The following is a 20596-nucleotide window of genomic DNA, read 5'->3' as shown; positions in this document are numbered from 1 at the left end:
AAACTCTAAAACCTGCAGAAAACTGTGGCAAAATGGAGATCAATGAATAGTAATTAATATTCTCATGGATATAATGTAATGTATGAGATTGGAGGTAGTAATATTATTGACCTGACCAAATAGAAGTTACCTACAGACAACTAGAGGCTCTGGTGGCACAATGGCTAAGAGCTCAACCACCAGCCAAAAGGTCAGCAGTTTGAATCCACCAGCTGCTCCTTGGAAACCCTGTGGGGAAGTTCTACTTTGCCCTATATGGTGGCTATGAGTCGGAATTAACTAGATGGCAATGGGTATAGAATATTTAGGTTTATGAGAAGTCCCACAGATGAACAAAAGCAAACCAACAAAACATGTTTATCTTGTTTGATTCAGCATTTCTCAAATACATTTAATCATAAAACACTTTGAAAGAGGCACATTGTGGAAGTCTTTCATAGCCTCTTTCTGGGTAATAAAATAAAGCTGTCATCACCTTGGCATGTCACTCACCATGGAAAGCTTTTCTAGATTAGCCTATAACCCAAAGTGATTAGAGCTAACAATGAAAACCTAAGACAATAGTACTGGCTTTAAGGGAAATGTCCATCCCCTTTTAGGATGCATTTTAGTATAAATATTAAAAACATAGATTCCAGAATCATACTGCCTAAGTTTGAATTACTTCTCCACGGTTACAAGCTATGTGTTCTTGGTTAAGTTACCTAATCTCTCTGAGACTCAATTTCCTCGTGTATAAAACAATAACAATAATATTACCTACTCATGGGATTATTATGTTGTTGCTGTTAGGTGCCATTGAGTCAGTTCCAAAATATAGCGATTCTACGTACAACAGAAGGAAACACTGCCCCACTGTCTGGTCCTGCACTATCCTCACAATCATTGCTATGTTTGAGCCCATTTTTTGCAGCCACTGTGTCAACCCATCTTATTGAGGGCTTTTCTCTTTTTTACTGCCCCTCTACTTTAGCACTGGGTTTTTTCTTTTTTTTTTTTTTTCTACTTTACCAAGTCTGATGTCCTTCTCCAGGGACTAGTCCCTCCTAATAACATGTGCAAAGTATGTGAGATGAAATCTCACCTTCCTCCCTTCTAAGGAGCATTCTGGATGTTCTTCTTCCCAGACAGACTTGTTCATTCTTCTGGCAGCCCATGGTTGTCTTAGACTGTCTTCTGCTTCTAGAGAAGTAAAACTAGCGAAGGTTGTGTATATATATATATATATATATATACACACACACACACACACACATACACACAGATTTACATCAAGGAAATGGCTTACACAGTTGTAGAGGCTGGAAAATTTCATGTCTATGGGTCAGGCATCAGGCTGGAGACTTCTCCCGACTCATGTAGCTTCAGAGACTGACGAACTCAAGATCAGCAGATCAGACGGCAAGCTGCTGGCTCAAGTCCCAGGAACTGGTGGTCAGATCATGGCGAACGAATGCAGGATCCAGAGTAGAGCAAAAGCCAGTGAGTTTTGCCAGAAAGTTCATATATATTGGATTCAGCCACACCCCCAAGGAAACTCTCCTTAAACTGATTGGCTGCTTGGAGGTGATTACATTATATCAGCTCTCATCATAGAGGTCATTACGTATTGAATAACTGCAAAACTGTGTTATAACTGCCCAAACACTTAGAATCATGACCCAGCCAAGTTGACAAACAACCTTAACCATCTCAGTCTACCCCTTGTCAATTTGGCACCTATACACATCTCCTTAAACCGTGCACAATCTGTAAATAAAGACAAATATAAAGTCATACTTGTGCCTAACAGGACACAACTGACATGCATACAACCAAAAATGCACTAGCCCTTTTTACATCTTATACTTTGTAAGTGAAGAAAACAAAAACATTTGATGCACACATACAGGGAGAAATATTCATAACAATTACAGTCTTTATTTCTGTAAATGGTTAAGTGGTTAAGTGGTCATAGCTGTTATTTAGAACTACCTTCTTCCCCCACCCATTCCATATGCCCTTTACCCTCAGCATGCATCTCAGCTGGTTATGGTTCTTTACCTGGTGGGCTGTCCCAAACATGCATCCCTGAAGGATTGGGGCCATTAGAGGTCATGTCAGAATTGGGTTGGTGTAGTTGTCCATTGAATTTAATCACAGGGCTTGGTAATACAAAGGGACCCCCTAAGTGATCTCCTGCATTCCAGACATACACTTCTTTACCTCCATTATGTAATATTAACCCGATTTCATCTTGATAATCAGGGTTAATCACACCAGTCAATATGGTAATTCCCTTCTTTGCCTGTTGATCCAGAGGCGTAAGGAACCCAAAGTATCTGGGTGGCATTCTTAACATCCAGTGCAATGGAATCAGTGATGTGTCTCTAGGTGCAAGCATTCCTCCCTTTGGAACTAATGGCTCTAGACCCACAGAGCATAGAGTCATGGGGACAGGAAGCAAAAATTTTCTGCGTGGGTCACTAGGGGTAATAGTTAGTGGTGCCACTTCCATTTCTACCCTTATCTCCTGGATCCATGAATCCTGGCTATGGGAGAAACAGCACTATATATTGGATGCTGATTTAGAGCATATACAGCCTCCTGGAGAACACTGCCCCAACCCTGCAAGGTACTGTCACCTAGCTGGCACCATAATTGTGAATTTAGAAGGCTCTTCCATTGTTCTACCAAGCCAGCTGCTTCAGAATGATGGAGCACATGGTAAGACCAGTGAATTCCATGTGCATGGGCCCATTGCTGTACTTCATTTGCTGTGAAGTGAGTCCTTGGATTGAAGGTGATGCTGCATGGGACACTATGATGTTGGATAAGGCATCCTGTAAGTCCATAAATGGTAGTTTTCGCAGACACATTGCATGGATGGGAGGTAAATCCATATCCAGAGTAAGTGTCTATTCCAGTAAGAATAAAATGCTGCCCTTTTCATGATGGAAGTAGTCCAATATAGTCAACCTGTCACCAGGTTGCTGGTTGATCACTTGGAGGAATTGTGCTTTATCGGAGACTCAGTGTTGATCTATGCTGCTGGCATATTGGTCACTGAGCAGTGACTGTAGCTAAGTCACCCTTGGTGAGTGGAAGTCCATGTTGCTGAGTCCATGCATGACCTGCATCACTGCCGCCATGGCCACTTTTTTTCATGAGCCATTTGAGCAATGATGGGAGTGGCTGGGGAAAGAGGATGACTAGTTTCCACAGAACACATCATCCTATCCACTTGATTGTTAAAATCCTCCTCTGCTGAGGTCACCCTTTGTTGAGCATTCACATGGGACACAAATATCTTCACTTCTTTGGCCCATTCAGAGAGGTCTATACAAATATCTCTTCCCCATATTTCCTTGTCTCCAATTTTCCAATCATGTTCCTTCCAAGTCCCTGACTATCCGTTAGAACCATCGGCCAAGGCCGTAAATCAGTATACAGTCACACATCTGGACATTTCTCCTTCCAAGCAAAGTGAACAAGCAGGTTCATTACTCAGATTTCTACCCATTGGGAGGATTTCCCTTCACCACTGTCCTTCAGGGAGGTCCCAGCAAGGGGCTACAGTGCTACTGCTGTCTATCTTTGAGTGGTGCCTGCATATTGCACAGAACCATCTGTAAACCAGGCATGGGTTTTCTGTTCCTCAGTCAACTTATCGTAAGGAACTCTCCATAAGGCCATAGGTGAAGACTGGGAAATGGAAGGTAATGTGACAGGAGTGGAGACTTTGGACATTTGGGCCACTTCCTCATGTACGTTTCTTGTGGCTTCGGGTCCTGCCTGGGACTGATCTCATATTTTAATCACTTATGTTTAATGATGGAGTACTGCTGTGTATGTCCACTTTGTGGTTCTGTGGGTCAGACAACATCCAGTTCATAATGGGCAGCTCAGGCTTCATGGTAACTTGGTGACCCATGGTTAAGTGTTCAGTCTCTGGTGGGACCTAGTAACAACCCAAAAGCTGTTTCTTAAAATGAGAGTAATTATCTGCAGAGGATGGCAGAGATTTGCCCCAAAATTCTAAGGGTCTGCCCTGTGATTCACCAATAGGAACCTGCCAAAGATTCCACATAGCATCTCTATAGGCCGCTGAAACTTCAGGCATCATTGAGTCAGCCAGATCATATGGCCCAAGTGGCAGAACATCTTGCAAAGCAACCTGAAATCTGTTTCAGATCCTTCCCTTGTTCCGTGCCCCACTCAAAACCAGCATCTTTTCAAATCACGCAATAAATAGGTCAGAGTTGCACACCCAAATGAGGGATATGTTGCCTCCAAAATCCAAAGAGGGCCACCAGGTGTTGTGCCTCTTTTTTAGTTTTGGGAAAGGCCAGATGAAATAGTTTATCCTTCAATTTATAAGAATATTTTGATATTCTCCACACCACTGGACCCTTAGAAAATTCACTAAGGTAGAAGAATCCTGAATTTTTGTGGGATTAATTTCCTACCCTCTAGCACACAAATGTTTTACCAGTAAGTCTAGAGTCGACACTTCTTCCTTACTACGTCCAATCAGCATATGTCATCAGTGTAATGGACCAGTGTGAGGCGTTGTGGAAGGGAAAAGCAATCAACATCACTATGGACAAAATTATGACGTAGGGTTAGAGAGCTGGTGTACCCCTGATGTAGGACAGTGAAGATGTATTGCTGTCCTTCCCAGATGAGGGCAAACTGCTTCTGGTGGTACTTTGAAACAGATGTGGAGAAAAAAACATTAGCCAGATCAATAGCTGTATGCCAGTAATAAGGAGATATCTTACTTTGCTCAAAGAATGAAACCACACCTAGAAGAGCAGCTGCAATTGGAGCCGCCACCTGGTTAAGTTTTTGATAATCCACTGTTGTTCTCCAGGATCCATCTGTTTTTTGCACAGGCCAAATAGGAGAGTTGAATGGGGATGTTGTGTGAATCACCAACCCTGCATCCTTCAAGTCATTGATGTTGGAAGTAATCTCTGCAATCTCCCCAGTAATACAGTATTGCTTTTGGTTTACTATTTTCCTAGGTGGTGGCAATTCTAATGGCTTCCACTCGGCTACCATAATAACCCTTACTCCACTTGTCAGGGATCCAGAGTAGACCAAAAGTCAGTGAGCTTTGCCAGAAAGTCCATATATATTGGATGCAGGCCACACCCCCAAGGAAACTCCTTTTCAGCTGATTGGATGCTCATAGCGGATCTGATCATGGAGGTGATTACATCATTACATTAACTGCCAAACTATATCACGACTGCCAAGCCACTGAGAATCATGGCCCAGCCAAGTTTACACACAACCTATATTATCATAATGGTATATTCAATATTCATCACCAACACCATAGTTAAAAGGCACGTAAAATGATGGGATCATCATAGAGATGATTTAAGTCATGTAAAATGCCTAGCATAGTCCCCAGCACATAATTCAGTCTGTAATTAAAGACTGACTTTTTTTCTCTCTCTGTACACACACACACACACCAACACCATTATTAGTGCTAAAAAAAATATTGAGTAATGGATGCCTCCACTATCATTTTGTCTTAGAGTTGGGACTTACATTTTAGCTTTAGAAAGATCTCTGTGTTAGGGACCAGGCAATCAGAGCTCCAGGTCCAATTTTGGGACCACCAACTGAAAGGCCTTGGACGAATCAATTTTCTTTTGTGGGTTTCATTTTCTTTACCTGTAAAATACACATAAAATGTGAAAAGGGTCCTCCATCCCTAACATTTGAAAATCTACTTTTATAACAATTTCAATAACAAAATTACAGTACCGTTGGCATTTTGTAATCATGAAGGAGTACCTTGTTTTCATATGCTGCATAACAGTGTCTCATATTCCAATCTTTTTTACTTTCTGCTAGCTATTCTCCAGCAGCTCACATTAAGATGACCTTGCTTGAGATGAGTCAGGTACCCTAGTGGGGTTAAGGGCACAAACCCTGGAGTCACAAGATCCACATACGTACTTTGACTCTACTACTTATCGTTTGCTCAAATCCTCTGTATCTCAGTTTCTTAGCCTGTGTAATGGAGTTTCTACCTTCATATAGTTATTATAAGATACTATGGGTAACCAACGGAAAAAAAAACCAAACCCACTGCCGTCAAGTCGATTCCGACTCATAGTGACCCTATAGGACAGAGTAGAACTGCCCTGTAGAGTTTCCAAGGAGAACCTGGCAGATTCGAACTGCTGACCTTTTGGTTAGCTGCCGTAGCACTTGACCACTACACCAGCAGGGTTTCCAATATGGGTAAAGGACATATAAAATAGTGCCATTTGTACAGTAGACACTCAAAACATGTGTACTTTTATTTTTGCCATGTGATCAATACCTTCTACCACCCATCTGTTAGTTTGTCATACTGTGGTGACTTGCATGATTCTGTGATACTGGAAGTCATGCCACTGGCATTTCAAATATCGCAGGGTTACCCATGCTGTACAGTTTTCAAAGGCGCTTACATACTAAGAAAGACTAGGAAGAAAGGCCTGGTGATCTACTTGGAAAATTAGCCAACGAAAATCCTGTTGATCACAACAGAACACTGTCTGACTCACTTGCTTTGGACCCATCATCAGGAGTGATCAGTGGCTGGAGGAGGACTTTACATTTGGTGAAGTAGAGGGCCAGCGAGGGTGAGGGGGTCCCTTGATGATATGGATCGGCACAATAGCTGCAGCGATGGACCCAGCCACGCTGGTGATCATGAAGATGGCATAGGATTGGGCAACGTTTTGTTCTTTTGTACATAACGTTGCCATGAGTCATAGTCAATTTGACAGCAGTTATGTATCTATATATCTTATCTACCTATTTCCCCATCTACCCAATACCTTTATTTTTACAGATGAATAAACTGAGACGCTGAGAAAAATGCCTAGCCTTGAAGTCACAGAAGTAATTAATAATAAAACCAAGATTTCATTCAGGTTTTTTGAGCCTGAGTGTCCCTCCCTTTCTTCAACAGGACGCCTGTAAAACCGATCTCAGTTGCTTTTAGTCATCCTATTTGATTACTCCTTCAAAAGCCCTGAATCACTTTGGCTTAGCTTCCACGATGAATTAATTATTTTTTTTAAACCAAATCTGATTTTGAGATTTTTCTAATGGGGTAGATATAACAAAGGCTTCTATGAAGATGAAATACAAAGAAATTTAATTTCATTCAATTCCAAGAATATTTATTATCTGTTATGTAAATGAGAAATAAATTCTTTTAGACCTTGTTAAGAGAAAATCTTTTGTCCCTTCTTGTTTTGCCATGAGGACAGTCTTTGTTACACCTCAACATGGGTGTATTTATTCACGCAACAGTATTTATTTAAAACCTACTCTAATCTGTTCTAGGTGAAGAGGAGAGAGTGGTAATCAAAATATGTAAATTATATACTTATGGAGTTAATGTTCTAATATGAGGTCAGCAAACTATGACCCACAGTTCAAGCCTGGCCTGCTACCTATTTTTGAGATAAGGTTTTTTCTAGAACAGAGCCATGCTCATTCATTTCCATATTACTATGACTGCTTCTGCACTATAATGGCAGTGTTGAGAAGTTGCCACAGGTACTTATGAATTGAGATGCCTAAAATATTTACTCTCTGGCACTTTAAAGAAAATGGTAGCCAAACTCTAATCTAGCAGTATGAGCCATTCAATAAGCAAGTAACCAAACAGATAAAAAGGATAATTTCAGACACTATGAAGAAAATAAAACAGATATGACAGAGAGAGACCCAGGGACTACATAATACTTGGGTATTCAATGAAAGTCTTTCCAAGGTAGGGCCCTTTAAACTAAGACTAGAAGGACAAGAATGAGTGAACCATGTCAAGATCCAGGTGGCAAAATGTTTCTGGAAACAGAAACACCAAGGATAGAGGTCTAATCAAGAACTACTGTGGCTGGAATACAATGAGGATGAGAGGGAGTGGTGAGAGAGAAGGTCAGAGACCAGGCAGGGGCTGGAGCATCTTTATGAAGAACGGTGGTGTCTAACTGGGGAGATTGGGGAGAGCTTGACGTCTGTTAGAACATTTTTTATTGGTCAAGGCTAAAAGATTCTGCCCACCTATGACCTCATCTCTTTATTCTTTCTTCTTCTCTCTTCTATACCTACTACGAGGTCAATAAAATGAGCAGTCCTTTTCCTTATGGTTCAAAGTTTACAATTATTTTTTTAAAATTTTTATTAAATTGAGTTACAACATATATAAAGTGCACAAATCTTAAGTATACAGTGCAGTTAATGAATATGCAACTAATGTACATATTTTGTAACTACCACCCAGATCTAGGCACCTTGGTGGTGCAGTGGTTAAATGCTCAGGTGTTAATCGACAGGTCGGAGGTTCATACCCACTAGCCACTCCATGGGAGAAAGATGTGCCAGTGTGCTTCTATAAAGATACAGCCTTGGAAACCCTATGGGGCAGTTCTACTCTGTCTTGTAGGGTTACTAGAGTGTCATTATGAGTTGGAATCAACTCACTGGCAGTATATATATATATATATATACACACACATATATATTAACTACCTAGATTAAGATTTTTTTTCCTAGTGGTGAGAATATTAAGTGCTCAGCTGCTAACCAGAAAGCCGGCAGCTTGAAACCACCTCAGAACCACCAGGTCCTCGGAAGAAAGACCTGGCAATCCATTCTCATAAAGATTACATCCTAGAAAACCCTATGGTGGCAGTTCTGCTCTGTCATATAGGGTCACTAAGAGCTGGAATTGACTCGATAGCACACAAAAACATATGTCTCTACATATACACATAAATAAATATGCACACACAAATGTAACAAAAATCGTGCTGTTTCTACAGTTTACATGTCCAATTCAGCCAATCAGTGGCTTTAATGTCTTTCATCCTCGCTGTGCAACCACCACCACTCTCCATTTCTAAATTTTTCTGTCACCCTTAACCAAAGCTCAGTGCCCCTCCAACACCTTCTACTTGTCTTGCCACAAGGCAGACAACTCTGGGTGCTTCTTGGTCCCCAATCCTCGGTTCTGAGAGGGACAGAGCAGGTTCTGCCCCATCCTCCACCCAACTTTACCTGTAATAATATTGGCACTGCCTTTTAGCCCTGATTTTGCTTATTGTGTGTTCTTAACTGGCTACAGACTCAGAGAGGGAAGGAGAGGGGGTTAATTAGCAGCCTCAGAGCCAGATTTCTTATGGTAATGCCCAATGGTTTTGATATCACAGCATATAGTCCAGTGCACAATTTCACTTTTTTTTTTTTTCTCACCACATCAAAGATTCTGCTTCTAGGTATGGCTGGCATCTGTCTCTCTCCCAACCCCACCTCATCTGCCTACAGAATCAAAGCTTCTTTTCAAATTTACAATCTCACATTAAACCCCTGTGAAATTGTCCACTACAGATTAGTACATAAGTGCTGGTGAGCCCGTGCTTACCTTGCCTCCTCGGTAATCCGCCCCTGCATTGCAAATTGCAATGAATAGAACAAAATTTACACACACAATAAATGAACTAGCTAGGCAACATAGAATCTATTCTATCATCAGATCCTAAAATACAAGTGAAACTTTCCAGTGATCTTTAAGTTGCAACTGTCTGTGTAAATCAGAGACAAATGAGCAAAGAATAACTCAGAACACCGTAGAGGTGGCCACAGCTGTTCTAACTAAAGACATCTATGTTAGTTAGTGAGAACTGGGAAGGTCATAGATGTAAGGATGATGAAATAGTGAGAGTTAGCCAAGTACTTCTCCTAACAATGCATAAAGACTACCTCACCAATAGTATGTGCATATTGATTTTGCTTTCACCCAAGATACTCTTAAATCCCTTACTGATATTGACTTATATAATCCTCACAATAACCCTGTGAATTAGGTATCATTATTATTCCCATTTGTGAAAGAGCCTCCAAAATCTAGGTGCTTGGCATAGGAGAAACTTCTACCCAGGATGCAAAACAAACTCCATTTTGTTCAGGTGTGAGAAATAAGGGCCATTCAGCCAGCTCATAGTCATGGGTTAATCTGCACCGACTCAAAGAAGACAAGGAGGAGAAGAGAGTCAGAAATGTAGCTGCTCTCAAAAAGGATGTTTTTGTCTAAACCGCCCCATCCTTAAAAGGTAAGTAAAATCATTTTTGCAAATTGCTCGCACAAGCTAACTCCAGGACAGGAAGTCCATAGATTAACTGATGTATGATTTGTAGTTACCAATACATGACTAATGATTACTGTTTCCCTAAACTTTTCCTGTGTAAAAAGGCTTTCTCGTTTTCTGCAGTTGGGAACATTTGGCAATTTTGCTATGTGCTACCCCAACTACAGTTGTACTATTATTACCCAACTGATGTTGGTTTATTCCTTCTGCAAACCCCTCAAATTTTAACAGAGAAGATTTTTCTTCTACGACACCTTTAAGGAGCCCTGGTAGCTCAATAGTTGAGTGCTAGGCTGCTATCTGAAAGGTTGGCAATTTGAACCCACTGAGTGACTCCACAGGAGAAAGACCAGGTGATCTGCTTCCATAAAGTTTACAGGCAAGAAAACTCTCTGGAGCAGTTCTACTGTGTCATATGGGGTCACTATGAGTGGAAAACGACTCGAGGGCACCCAGCAACAACAGGGTGAACTCTGGCATGTCAGCACTGCACTCCAGCTACAAAGTAGTAATATGTTAACAACTGCCTGTCAAATTTGGACTTACCATCTAAAATGCAGCTGATAAATTTCTCTAAGAAAGAATTTAAAAAGGAAATTCTATTAATTGTAGACACTGGGGTTGAGAACTTTTGCAAATTAGTATATCACAGTTCTAATATCTATGTGGACTCACAGCACGGCATGAGGTTGTGGGTGTGAGTCACAGATACAGATCACATATCAGAAGGCATAGAGAACCCAGACCAGAATCAGGGAGTTACTGTATAACCTTGTTGTAAACGATTTGTCCTATCATGTGGATGCTCCTTTTCCTCAGTGAATTGTTGTTGCTGGTTTCGTTGGAGTCTTTTCCAACTCATGGTGACTCCATGTATTACATAGTAGAACTGTGCTCTATAGGGTTTTCTTGACTGTAATCTTAATGGAAACAGATCACCAGGCCTTTCTTTCATGCCATGGCCGTTGGGTCTGAACTGCCAACGTTTTGGTTAACAATGGAGAACAAACAGTTCACTCCATCTAGGGACCAGAATACTTCCATAAACCCAAAAAACAAACCCGTTGCTGTCGAGTGGATCTCTACTCATAGTGACCCTATAGGACAGAGCAGAACTGCCCCATAGAAGTTTCAAGGATCGCCTGGAGGATTCGAACTGCTGACGTTTTGGTTAGCAGTCATAGTACTTAACCACTACACCACCAGGGTTTCCAAAGTTAAAGAAACTCCTTCAATTATGTTGGAGATCCAGAACTTGTATTGATTGGTCCCAAGTATTATTTGTAGTCATTATTCCGTACCAGGAGTAAGAAGATCAGATGAACGATGTCCTTTAGAAACATAGGCAAAGGCAGAACCATTTTTGCTTAGATATTTCACCTTTTATATTGAGATACCAGGTAAAATCAGGACCAAAAGTTATCCTCTCCGTGATAGAATTTTATTTTGTTCTGAGAAACTGTCATACGAAACTCGTTGCCATCAAGTCGATTCCAACTCATAGCAATCCTACAGGCTGTCATTTATTCAGGACCATCTACATGAAAGGTAGTTCCCTGGTTCTTTTAGATATGTTTCCAGCTGTTTTGAAAGCGCCCACAGGATAGTAGTAAGGAAAATCAGGTTCAAGATGTTAAATAACTTCCAAGGTTATACATGTGGCACTGAGCCAGCAGAATTCCCTAAGTTCTGTGATTCCAAAGTCCTTAACTTTTCTCTATGCCATGCTTCCTAGTACTTTTAGCTGATGAATAACAAGTGTTTCAATCTACCAGTGCAAACCTAAAGTTATCTAGAAGGTGCCATTTGATCATCTTTATGGACTGATCAAATTTCCTGTTCATATTTTATACCACATTTCTTAGAGGCAAGTAAAAAATATTGAATTAGAACATAGGGCTTCTGAGTCTACGTTGTTGTTGTTATTTGCCATTGAGTTGGTTTAAACTCATGGTGACCCCATGTGTCCAAAGTAGAACTATTCCATAAGGTTTTCAAAAGTTGTGACCTTTTGGAAGAAGATTGCCAGGCCTGTCTTCTGAGACCCCTCTGGATGGGTTCGAACCACCAAACTTTTGACTAATAGTCAAAAATGTATTTGTTTGTACCACCCAATTCTCTGCTTCCCCTCCCCCAAAAATCTCTGGTGGTCATATCATTTGAGGAGTTAACATGATAAATTCAAAGGCATTAGTTGTGTCTTCAGAACATCAAAATAGTCCGTCCATTTAATCAAAATGTCTGTCAATTCAACAGAAAAAATTATCTATGCCAGTTATTTTTCGGTGATCACCTAAGTATTTTTCAACTGGATGTTGGGGTGTTAGAAAGGCAAAGATCTAATCTCAAATTTTTTTCTCTTGGTCTCAGCAGACTTTTATTTTTGGTTCTCTAAGTGAGGGTGAAAGCCTCAATTTGGAAGAAAGATTATAACAATATAAACCCAAAATAACTACAATTTGTTCCATTCCAGAAGTTAAGCTATTTCAGCTAATTCTCTTGAGTGGAGGGAGATCTGTGGAGTAGTCACTATCGAAATTTATTTAACATGGTCTTTTGTTTACGACGTGACATCTCTGGTGTATATATAATTTTTTTTTTTTTAATTTGGAAAAATAAGAAAGAAATGGTGACTAGTGTGAAAAAAAGGGATACAAAAATCGCTTGTACGATTAAATGAAAGAAGTGATAGATTTTTATGTATATTTTTTAAACCACATAAATATGTATATATATTTTTAAAAAGGTCTAATTTCATCCATTCACTATGGAAATTTTAGTGAATAGAGATTCTGAGCGTAAAAACCTACAATGCTGTTCACCTGGACTAACTTGCGCCCTAAGCTTATAAAGAAGGTATGCCACTGTATCCACCTTGGAACATTTGGAGAGTCTGGTTTATGAACTCAATTCCACTCACATCCTTGAAGACTCTGCTTCCAAAAAACAATATGATGGGGAGAGGAATTTTAGATCACAAGAAAAAATGGGGCTACTGGTGAGCCTAGATGGCATAAATGGTTAAGAGCTCAGCTGCTAACCAAAAGGTTGGAGGTTTGAGTCTACCCAGAAAGCAACCTACTTCTGACAAGTCAGCCACTGAAAACCCTATAGAGCACAATTCTATCTGACACACATGAGGTCGCCATGAGTCAGGATCAACTCAATGGCCACTGGTTTGTTTATTGTTGTTTTGGTTTTGGCGAACCCATGAAAGCTGTTACAAAAGGCGTAGTGGACACCTGGGAACTTTTGACAGCCAGTTTCTATTTTCTTTCTTCTGATTTCCCACTGAGGTACTTGTCCTCCCCATTCTACAAAATATTGCTGGAACTGTCTGTCAATCAAGATGTCACTTCTCCATCTGGCAAAGGTAACACATGTATTCCAAGCTATAGTTGGCTAGTATAGCTCCCAGAAAAGTGCATCTTGAGTCAAGTGACCTGAAGATGAATTCCAGAAACAGATTAGGAAAATATTGCCATTTTCTACTATACCCCATCTAATGACTGCTCTGTCTAAAGAATGCTTTTCATCCTTTCCTTTGATTCTGTGAAATACCTTAAATCCTTAACATACTATTTTCAGTCTCTCTCTCTGAAGATCTCTCAATCTCAGTCTGTCTTTTTCTTTCCTTTACCTTGGTAAATCAGATTTAGTTTCTGTTGCTTACAGCCAAAGTACTCCAACAAACACACAGATTTTTATTTATTTACTAAAATATAAAAGGACAGCACATTAAATGAAAACCACAACGTTACTGTTTAACCCATTTGAAATAGTAATAATATAGTAGTCATATTAATTTTCATTTTTTATCCCTTAGTCTTTGGATACATTTCAGGATCTTTCTAAAAATGTCAGTAAGATTGGCTTGGGTCATAGACACGAACGATGCTGAGTTTTTACATTTTGGGGAAGGGGCAGCTAAGTATAGGTTGAGGGGAGATACAGTGAGGCTTATTAGGCTGTTTTTAAAGCATAGATAGAAGCAGATACTTGCATATACATTTGTTGTTGTAGTTGTTGTAACTAATAGGCACAATAAGTGCTTTTATCTTTTATACCTCATTCTTCATTCAATTGTTTAATGCCTAACGATTTTAAGATTTTAAGATTGCCACCTTAATTTGTGATTTTTCTCACAGTATGGAAAAGATATAGCGATATAAACCCCCGCATGGCAGGAGTTTATTTAAGTGGAGTTTTGGAAGTCATTACTATGTAATTTTAGATCTCTGGACAAATCATATAAAATTTTCTTTAGACATGTTTCTTAACCTCTTTTCTCATATCTCACTGATAGAGGTGGGTGCTTGGTGGATTGTGAAATTCACTTAGGGGATTTTTGTCTCCTTCTTTTCACATTTGAACCACTTTTGGCCCTGTCTCACTGTAAGAAAGTCAGACTTCACGTGATATATGGATTTCCTCTCATCAAGGGGGAAAAATTTAACAGCTGAAGATACACGGAAGAGATTTCTTTTCCCAAAGAAAATAATTTATAAATGTGTAATTTCAGGAATAGTGACTCTTGTAGGGGTTTTGAGGTTTAGGACAGGAGGAAATGTTTATATAAGTAACAAATTCCTAACTCTTGATACTCATAAAGCACTTTTTCTAAGCTTCTGCTTTTATCGTTACAACTTTGTTTGCCCAAGTTCCTAATTTTATCCTTACAATAGTCTTGTGAAGCAGATTTCTGTTTAACTACTACTTTAGGAATGAAGAAATTGAGACTAAAATATAACAATAGCATGAGCAGCAAAAGACAAAATAGATAGGACCTCATAAAAATTAAATATTTCTGTTTCCTCAAAGGACTTTATCAAAAAAGTGAAGAGACAACCTACAGATTGGAGAAAAGTCTTTGGCAATCATATATCCAAAAATATGCATCACATATTGTTATATAGGGAGACTCTGGTGGCATAATGGTTAAGGTCAGCAGTTCAAATCCACCAGGCGCTCCTTGGAAACCCTATGGGGCAGTTCTACTCTGTCCTATAGGGTCACTATGAGTCGGAATCGACTCAACAGCAATGGGTTTGGTTTCTGATTTTTTATTGTTATATAACAACAAATTATATATATATATATATATATATATATATATATATATATATATATATATATATATATATATGGAAACCCTGGTGGCATAGTGGTTAAGTGCTGTGGCTGCAAACCAAAGTGTTGGCAGTTCAAATCTGCCAGGCACTCCTTGGAAACTCTATGAGGCAGTTCTATTCTGTCCTGTAGGGTCGCTATGAGTCGGAATCGACTAGACTGCACTGGGTTTTTTTTTTTTTTTTTGGCATATATATAAAACTTGTATAACTTAACAACTAAAAGGCAAACAACCCAATCCCCGCCCCCCCCAAAAAGGGCAAAGTACTCAAATAGGAATTTTACCAAAGAGCATATTCCAATGACCAACAAACACATTAAGAAAAAAAAGGTCAACATCATTAGCCATTAGAGAGGTGTAAGTCAAAACCACAAAGAAGTATTACCTCACTTCCACTATGATGGCTAAGATTAAAAAAAATGAAGATAACAAATGTTATCAAGGATGCAGAGAGATTGGAACCCTTATCCATTGCTGGCAGTAATACAAAATGTTACAGCCTCTGTGGAAGGCAGTTTGGCAGTGCCTCAAAAAGTTAAACACGGAACTACCAAAAGACCCAGCAATCCCACCCTTAGGTATATACCCACGAGACCTGAAAGCAGCCATGCGAACAGACACATGTGCACCAATGCTCACTGCAGCACTATTCACAACAGCCAAAAGGTGGAAACAACCTAAGTATCCATCAATGGATGCATGAATAAACAAAATCTGGCATAGTCATACAGTGGAGTACTACTCAACCATAAAGAGAAGTGACACCCCGGCTCCATGCTACAACATGGATGAACCTCAAAAACCTTGCACTCAGTGAAATAAGTCAATTGCAAAAGGGTGAACATTGTATTATCTCACTTGTATGGGAAAAACATAAAACCAAAATAAGCAAATGTATAGGGACCAATGTTTATTAGTAGCTACCTGGTGTGGGAGGGAGGGAGAAGAAGGAGGTTTTGTTTAGAGAGTGTTGTTTATGGTGATGGGCAATTTGTCAGCGGTTATGGGAGGTGGTTGTGCAATATGAGTAATGTTATTGATATCACTAAACTGTATACCTGAAAAACGTTCAGTGGGCAAATGTTGTGTTACATTTATATTTACGACAACAAAAATAAAAAGGAAATTGAGATTAAGAATTCTAAGAATTTAAGTGAGATGCTCTAAGCTCTCCCAGACAGGAAACGTTAAGAGCTGAGATTAAAATCCAAACTTTTGGCCTTAAACCTGAATTCTTTACATTACCCCACTGCCTTTTTAAATTCCTTTTTAAAACCTCTCAGCAACGTAGTTCCCCAGCTCTGCTTCTTGTCATCTGTGTCGACAGTCACCTTCCTAATTATCAACTTAGTTTACAGGTGAGAAGAAAGCAGGTCCTTGTTTTGGAGTTGTTTAGCTAAAACTGCCCTGTTCACTTTTAAAATTGAATTTGTTCTAGATGAGTGGACATGAACACTTATACCAAATCTTCAGTCTTCAAAAAACAGAGACCATAGCTGAAATGAAGAATAAAAATACCAAGTTACAATTTTAATGAATCTTAGAATCTCAAGATGAGAAGGAATCTTAGTTATCAGGTTCAATTCTGGTGATTCTGAAGTTACCTTCTGTAATCAGCTCCTGAAACAATATAATGTGATGTTTTCCATCTGACCAAGTTGGGCCGATGTCATTTAGAAATCATGTGGCATGATTTAGCAAAGCATGGTTGTTGTTTGTCGCCAACTCATGGACCTTATATAAACTAAACCTGCCTGGTCCTGTGCCATCTCCATAATCTTTAATATGTTTGAGCCCATTGTTGCAATCATTTTGTTAACCCATATCATGGAGGATTTCTTTTGTTTTTGCTGACCCTCTACTTTACCAACTATGAGTCCTTTTTAGCGATTTTTTTCCTGATGTTTCCAAAGTAAGCAAGACAAAGTCTTGCCATCCTCGCTTCTTAGAATCATTCTGATTGTATTTCTTCTAAGATTGATTCGGCAGTCTACACTGTATTCAATATTCTTTGCCAACACCACAGTTCTAATGTCTCAGTTTTTCTGTCTTCCTTTTTCATTGTCGACATTTTGTATGCACATGAGACAATTGAAAAAACCATGGCTTGGGTCAGGTGCATCTTAGTCATCAAAGCGACATCTTTGCCTTTTAACACTTTAAAGAGGTCTTTTGCAGCAGATTTGCCCAATGCAATATGCCGTTCGATTTCTTGACAATCTGTGGACATTGGTTGTTGATCCCAGAACAATGAAATCCTTAACAACTTCAATATTTTCTCCATTATCATGACATAGTTTATTAGTTCAGTTCTGAGGATTTCTGCTTTCTTTAAGTTCAGGTATAATTCATACTGAATTAATTACCTTCATCACTAATTGCTTCAAGTCATCTTCTTTTTCAGCAAGCATATCACAGGCTCTTAATGAGTCTTCTCCAATCCCGATGCCACATTTTTCTTCATATAGTCTGGCTTCTTGGATTATTCATTCTGCGTATAGATTGAATAAGTAAGATGAAAGGATAAAACACTGCCACATACCTTTTCCAATTTTGAACCATACAGTATCTCCTTGCTTTCTTTGAAAGACTGTCTCTTGATCAATGGACAGATTCCACATGAGCACGATTAAGTGTCATAGAATTCCCGTTCTTAATAGTGTTCTCCATAATTTATTATGGTCTTCTCAGTTGAACGTGTTCACATAATCAGTAGGCACATAAGCATAGTGAACATTAATTTAGTGCTTCTTATTTGTTCCAGACACTGTTGTAAATGAATTAAGCCACATAGTCATATCATATAATCATATAGTCATAGCCTATAGCATACATATTATTAGTAATATCATATAATCTTATAGTCATAACTCATATTGACACATTATAGAGATTAGGAACCTGAAGCATAGACTTATTTAACTTTTTTTTTTTTTTAAGATTAGGTATGGAAACCCTGGTGGCATAGTGGTTAAGAATTCAGCTGCTAACCATAAAGGTCAGCAATTCGAATCCACCAGACTCTCCTTGGAAACCCTATGGGGCAATTCTACTCTGTCCTATAGGGTCACTACGCATTGGAATTGACTCCATGGCAATGATTTTTTTGTTGCTGTTGTTAAGGTCAGGTAGCTAGTAATTGGAAGCTGGGATGTGTACTCAAGAAGTATGGTTCTAGGACTATTACACAGCATTTCTTCATGGAGAGATGGACCACTCAGCCTCTGCGAAGATCCCAACACTGCTCAGACACCATGGAGATGATGGCTGTCTTAGTTATCTCGTGCTGCTATAACAGGAATACCACAAATGTATGACTTTAACAAACAGAAATTTATCTTCTCACAGTTTAGAAGACTAGCTGTCCAAATTCAGGGTGCCAGATCTAGGGGAAGGCTTTTTCTCTCTGTTAGGTCTGAAAGAAGGTCATTTTTTCATCTGAACTTCTGCTCCTGGTCAGTCTTCATGTGGCTTGGCATCACTCTTCACCCATCTATCTTGAGATTGACTCATGATACACCCTACGCTAACCTCGTTAACTTAAGGAAGACCCCCATTCCCAAATAGGGTTATAACCATAGGCATAGAGGTTAGAATTCACAACACATATTTTGGAGGGATATAATTCTACCCATAACAATGCCTTTGTGAATGATGTTCTTTTCATTATCTCTTCTAATTTCTTTTCTGTTGTAAAGGAAAGCTATTAATTTTTATGTATTTATTTTGCTATTGAGTAACTTGCTGACCTCAATTATTAGCTGTGATAACTTTTCAGTGATAACTTCTGAGTTTTCTATGTGTACAATCATAGCATCTACAAATAAGAACACTTTTTCTTCCTTCATTCCAATTGTTACACTCTATATCAGTTTCCGGCCTTATCTGATCTGCTATAATGTAAGTCTTCTTAAAAATTAGTTGGAATAATAAAAATGTTGTGGAATTTTAGAAACACTATAAGCAGCTAAGAAGCTTTTCAGGTTCAAGGTAGTAACACCTGGACTTTGATGATGGCAAAGGAAAATCACGTTCTTTTAGAGAGGAATTTATATTAAAAACTGAACTTTGGAATGTGGGCTGGGACACACTAAAAGGTTTTTGAATCTGAAGTATGCAAGTCTAACTGATAACAATCAGGAAATTGACTCTATTTCAATAGCTGTCAAATACCACTAATCTATTCATCTGAAGCAAGCAAATAGAAGCAAATAATTAGTTTTCGGTTTATAAACAACTCTAAGAATATGTCTTTAAAAATTAACATTTTTACTTGTATAGTCTTTCCATAGTCTGATATTTAATCTAACTACCTACAAAATATAATATATAACATTAACATTATGCTTATTCCATTTACAAAGTAACTTGAAAAGCAATATGCTGACTCATTTAGCATTTTAAAATTTTGTGAGATGGATAATAAATTAATTTTTCAAATTTAGCCCTTGTCTCTTTAGAATCATTAGGGTAGCTACTTAAAATTTATGTTGTGGTTGTTGCTAGGTGCTGTCGAGTCAATTTTGACTCATAACAAACTGACATGACAGTGTAGAACTGCCCCATAGGGTTTTCTACAGTGTAATCTTTACAAAAGCAGGTGGCCAGGTCTCTCTCCTGAGAAGGCCCACGGAGTGGGTTGGAACCACCACGCAAGGACTTAACCTTTGTGCCACCAGACCTCCCAAGCCTGGAGATTCTTTTTTTGTTTGTTTTTTTAATTATATTTTATTGTGTTTTTGGTGATAGCCTGGACACTGGAAGTTCTTGATTTAATTAGTCAGGAGTGGAGCCCACAATTCTGTATTTCTTAGCCACCAATCCAGGTAATTCTGATAAATTGGTTCCTAGATTACTCTTTGAAAAAGAGTGTAGTGGTATAGGTCTTTACAGTTTGCATCATTGAATTTGTGTGCCATTTTTGGCACTCATATCTCTGGCATTCCCACCAAATTTCAGTATTTTCTAATGTTTTCTCTGAACATGATATACTATTGAATTTTTATCACTATTCATATGGTTCCGACTTCTCAGACTGCCCTGACTTGTCTACCAGATCAACACTTTCTAAACTATTCAGGCTCAGGAAACATTGGCTCCCATGCCGAGGGGGGCAAGATGGAGGCTATGTACACTCCTCAAAAGTGAAAGATATAGCCAAGTTATAGTCTCAGCCTGAGCAGACTGAGCAGAAAGAGGATGGGTGAAACAGCTTCTTAGGTATGGGTAGAAGCCTCCATGGCCTTCTGCAGGTTGTAGGAATGACATTGAGACATGTTCCTTCTATTCTTTGGTGAGCTTGCTCTTGGAC

Source organism: Elephas maximus, chromosome 5, assembly GCF_024166365.1.
Source record: "Elephas maximus indicus isolate mEleMax1 chromosome 5, mEleMax1 primary haplotype, whole genome shotgun sequence".
NCBI lineage: Eukaryota > Metazoa > Chordata > Mammalia > Proboscidea > Elephantidae > Elephas > Elephas maximus.
This window is presented reverse-complemented; position numbering follows the sequence as displayed.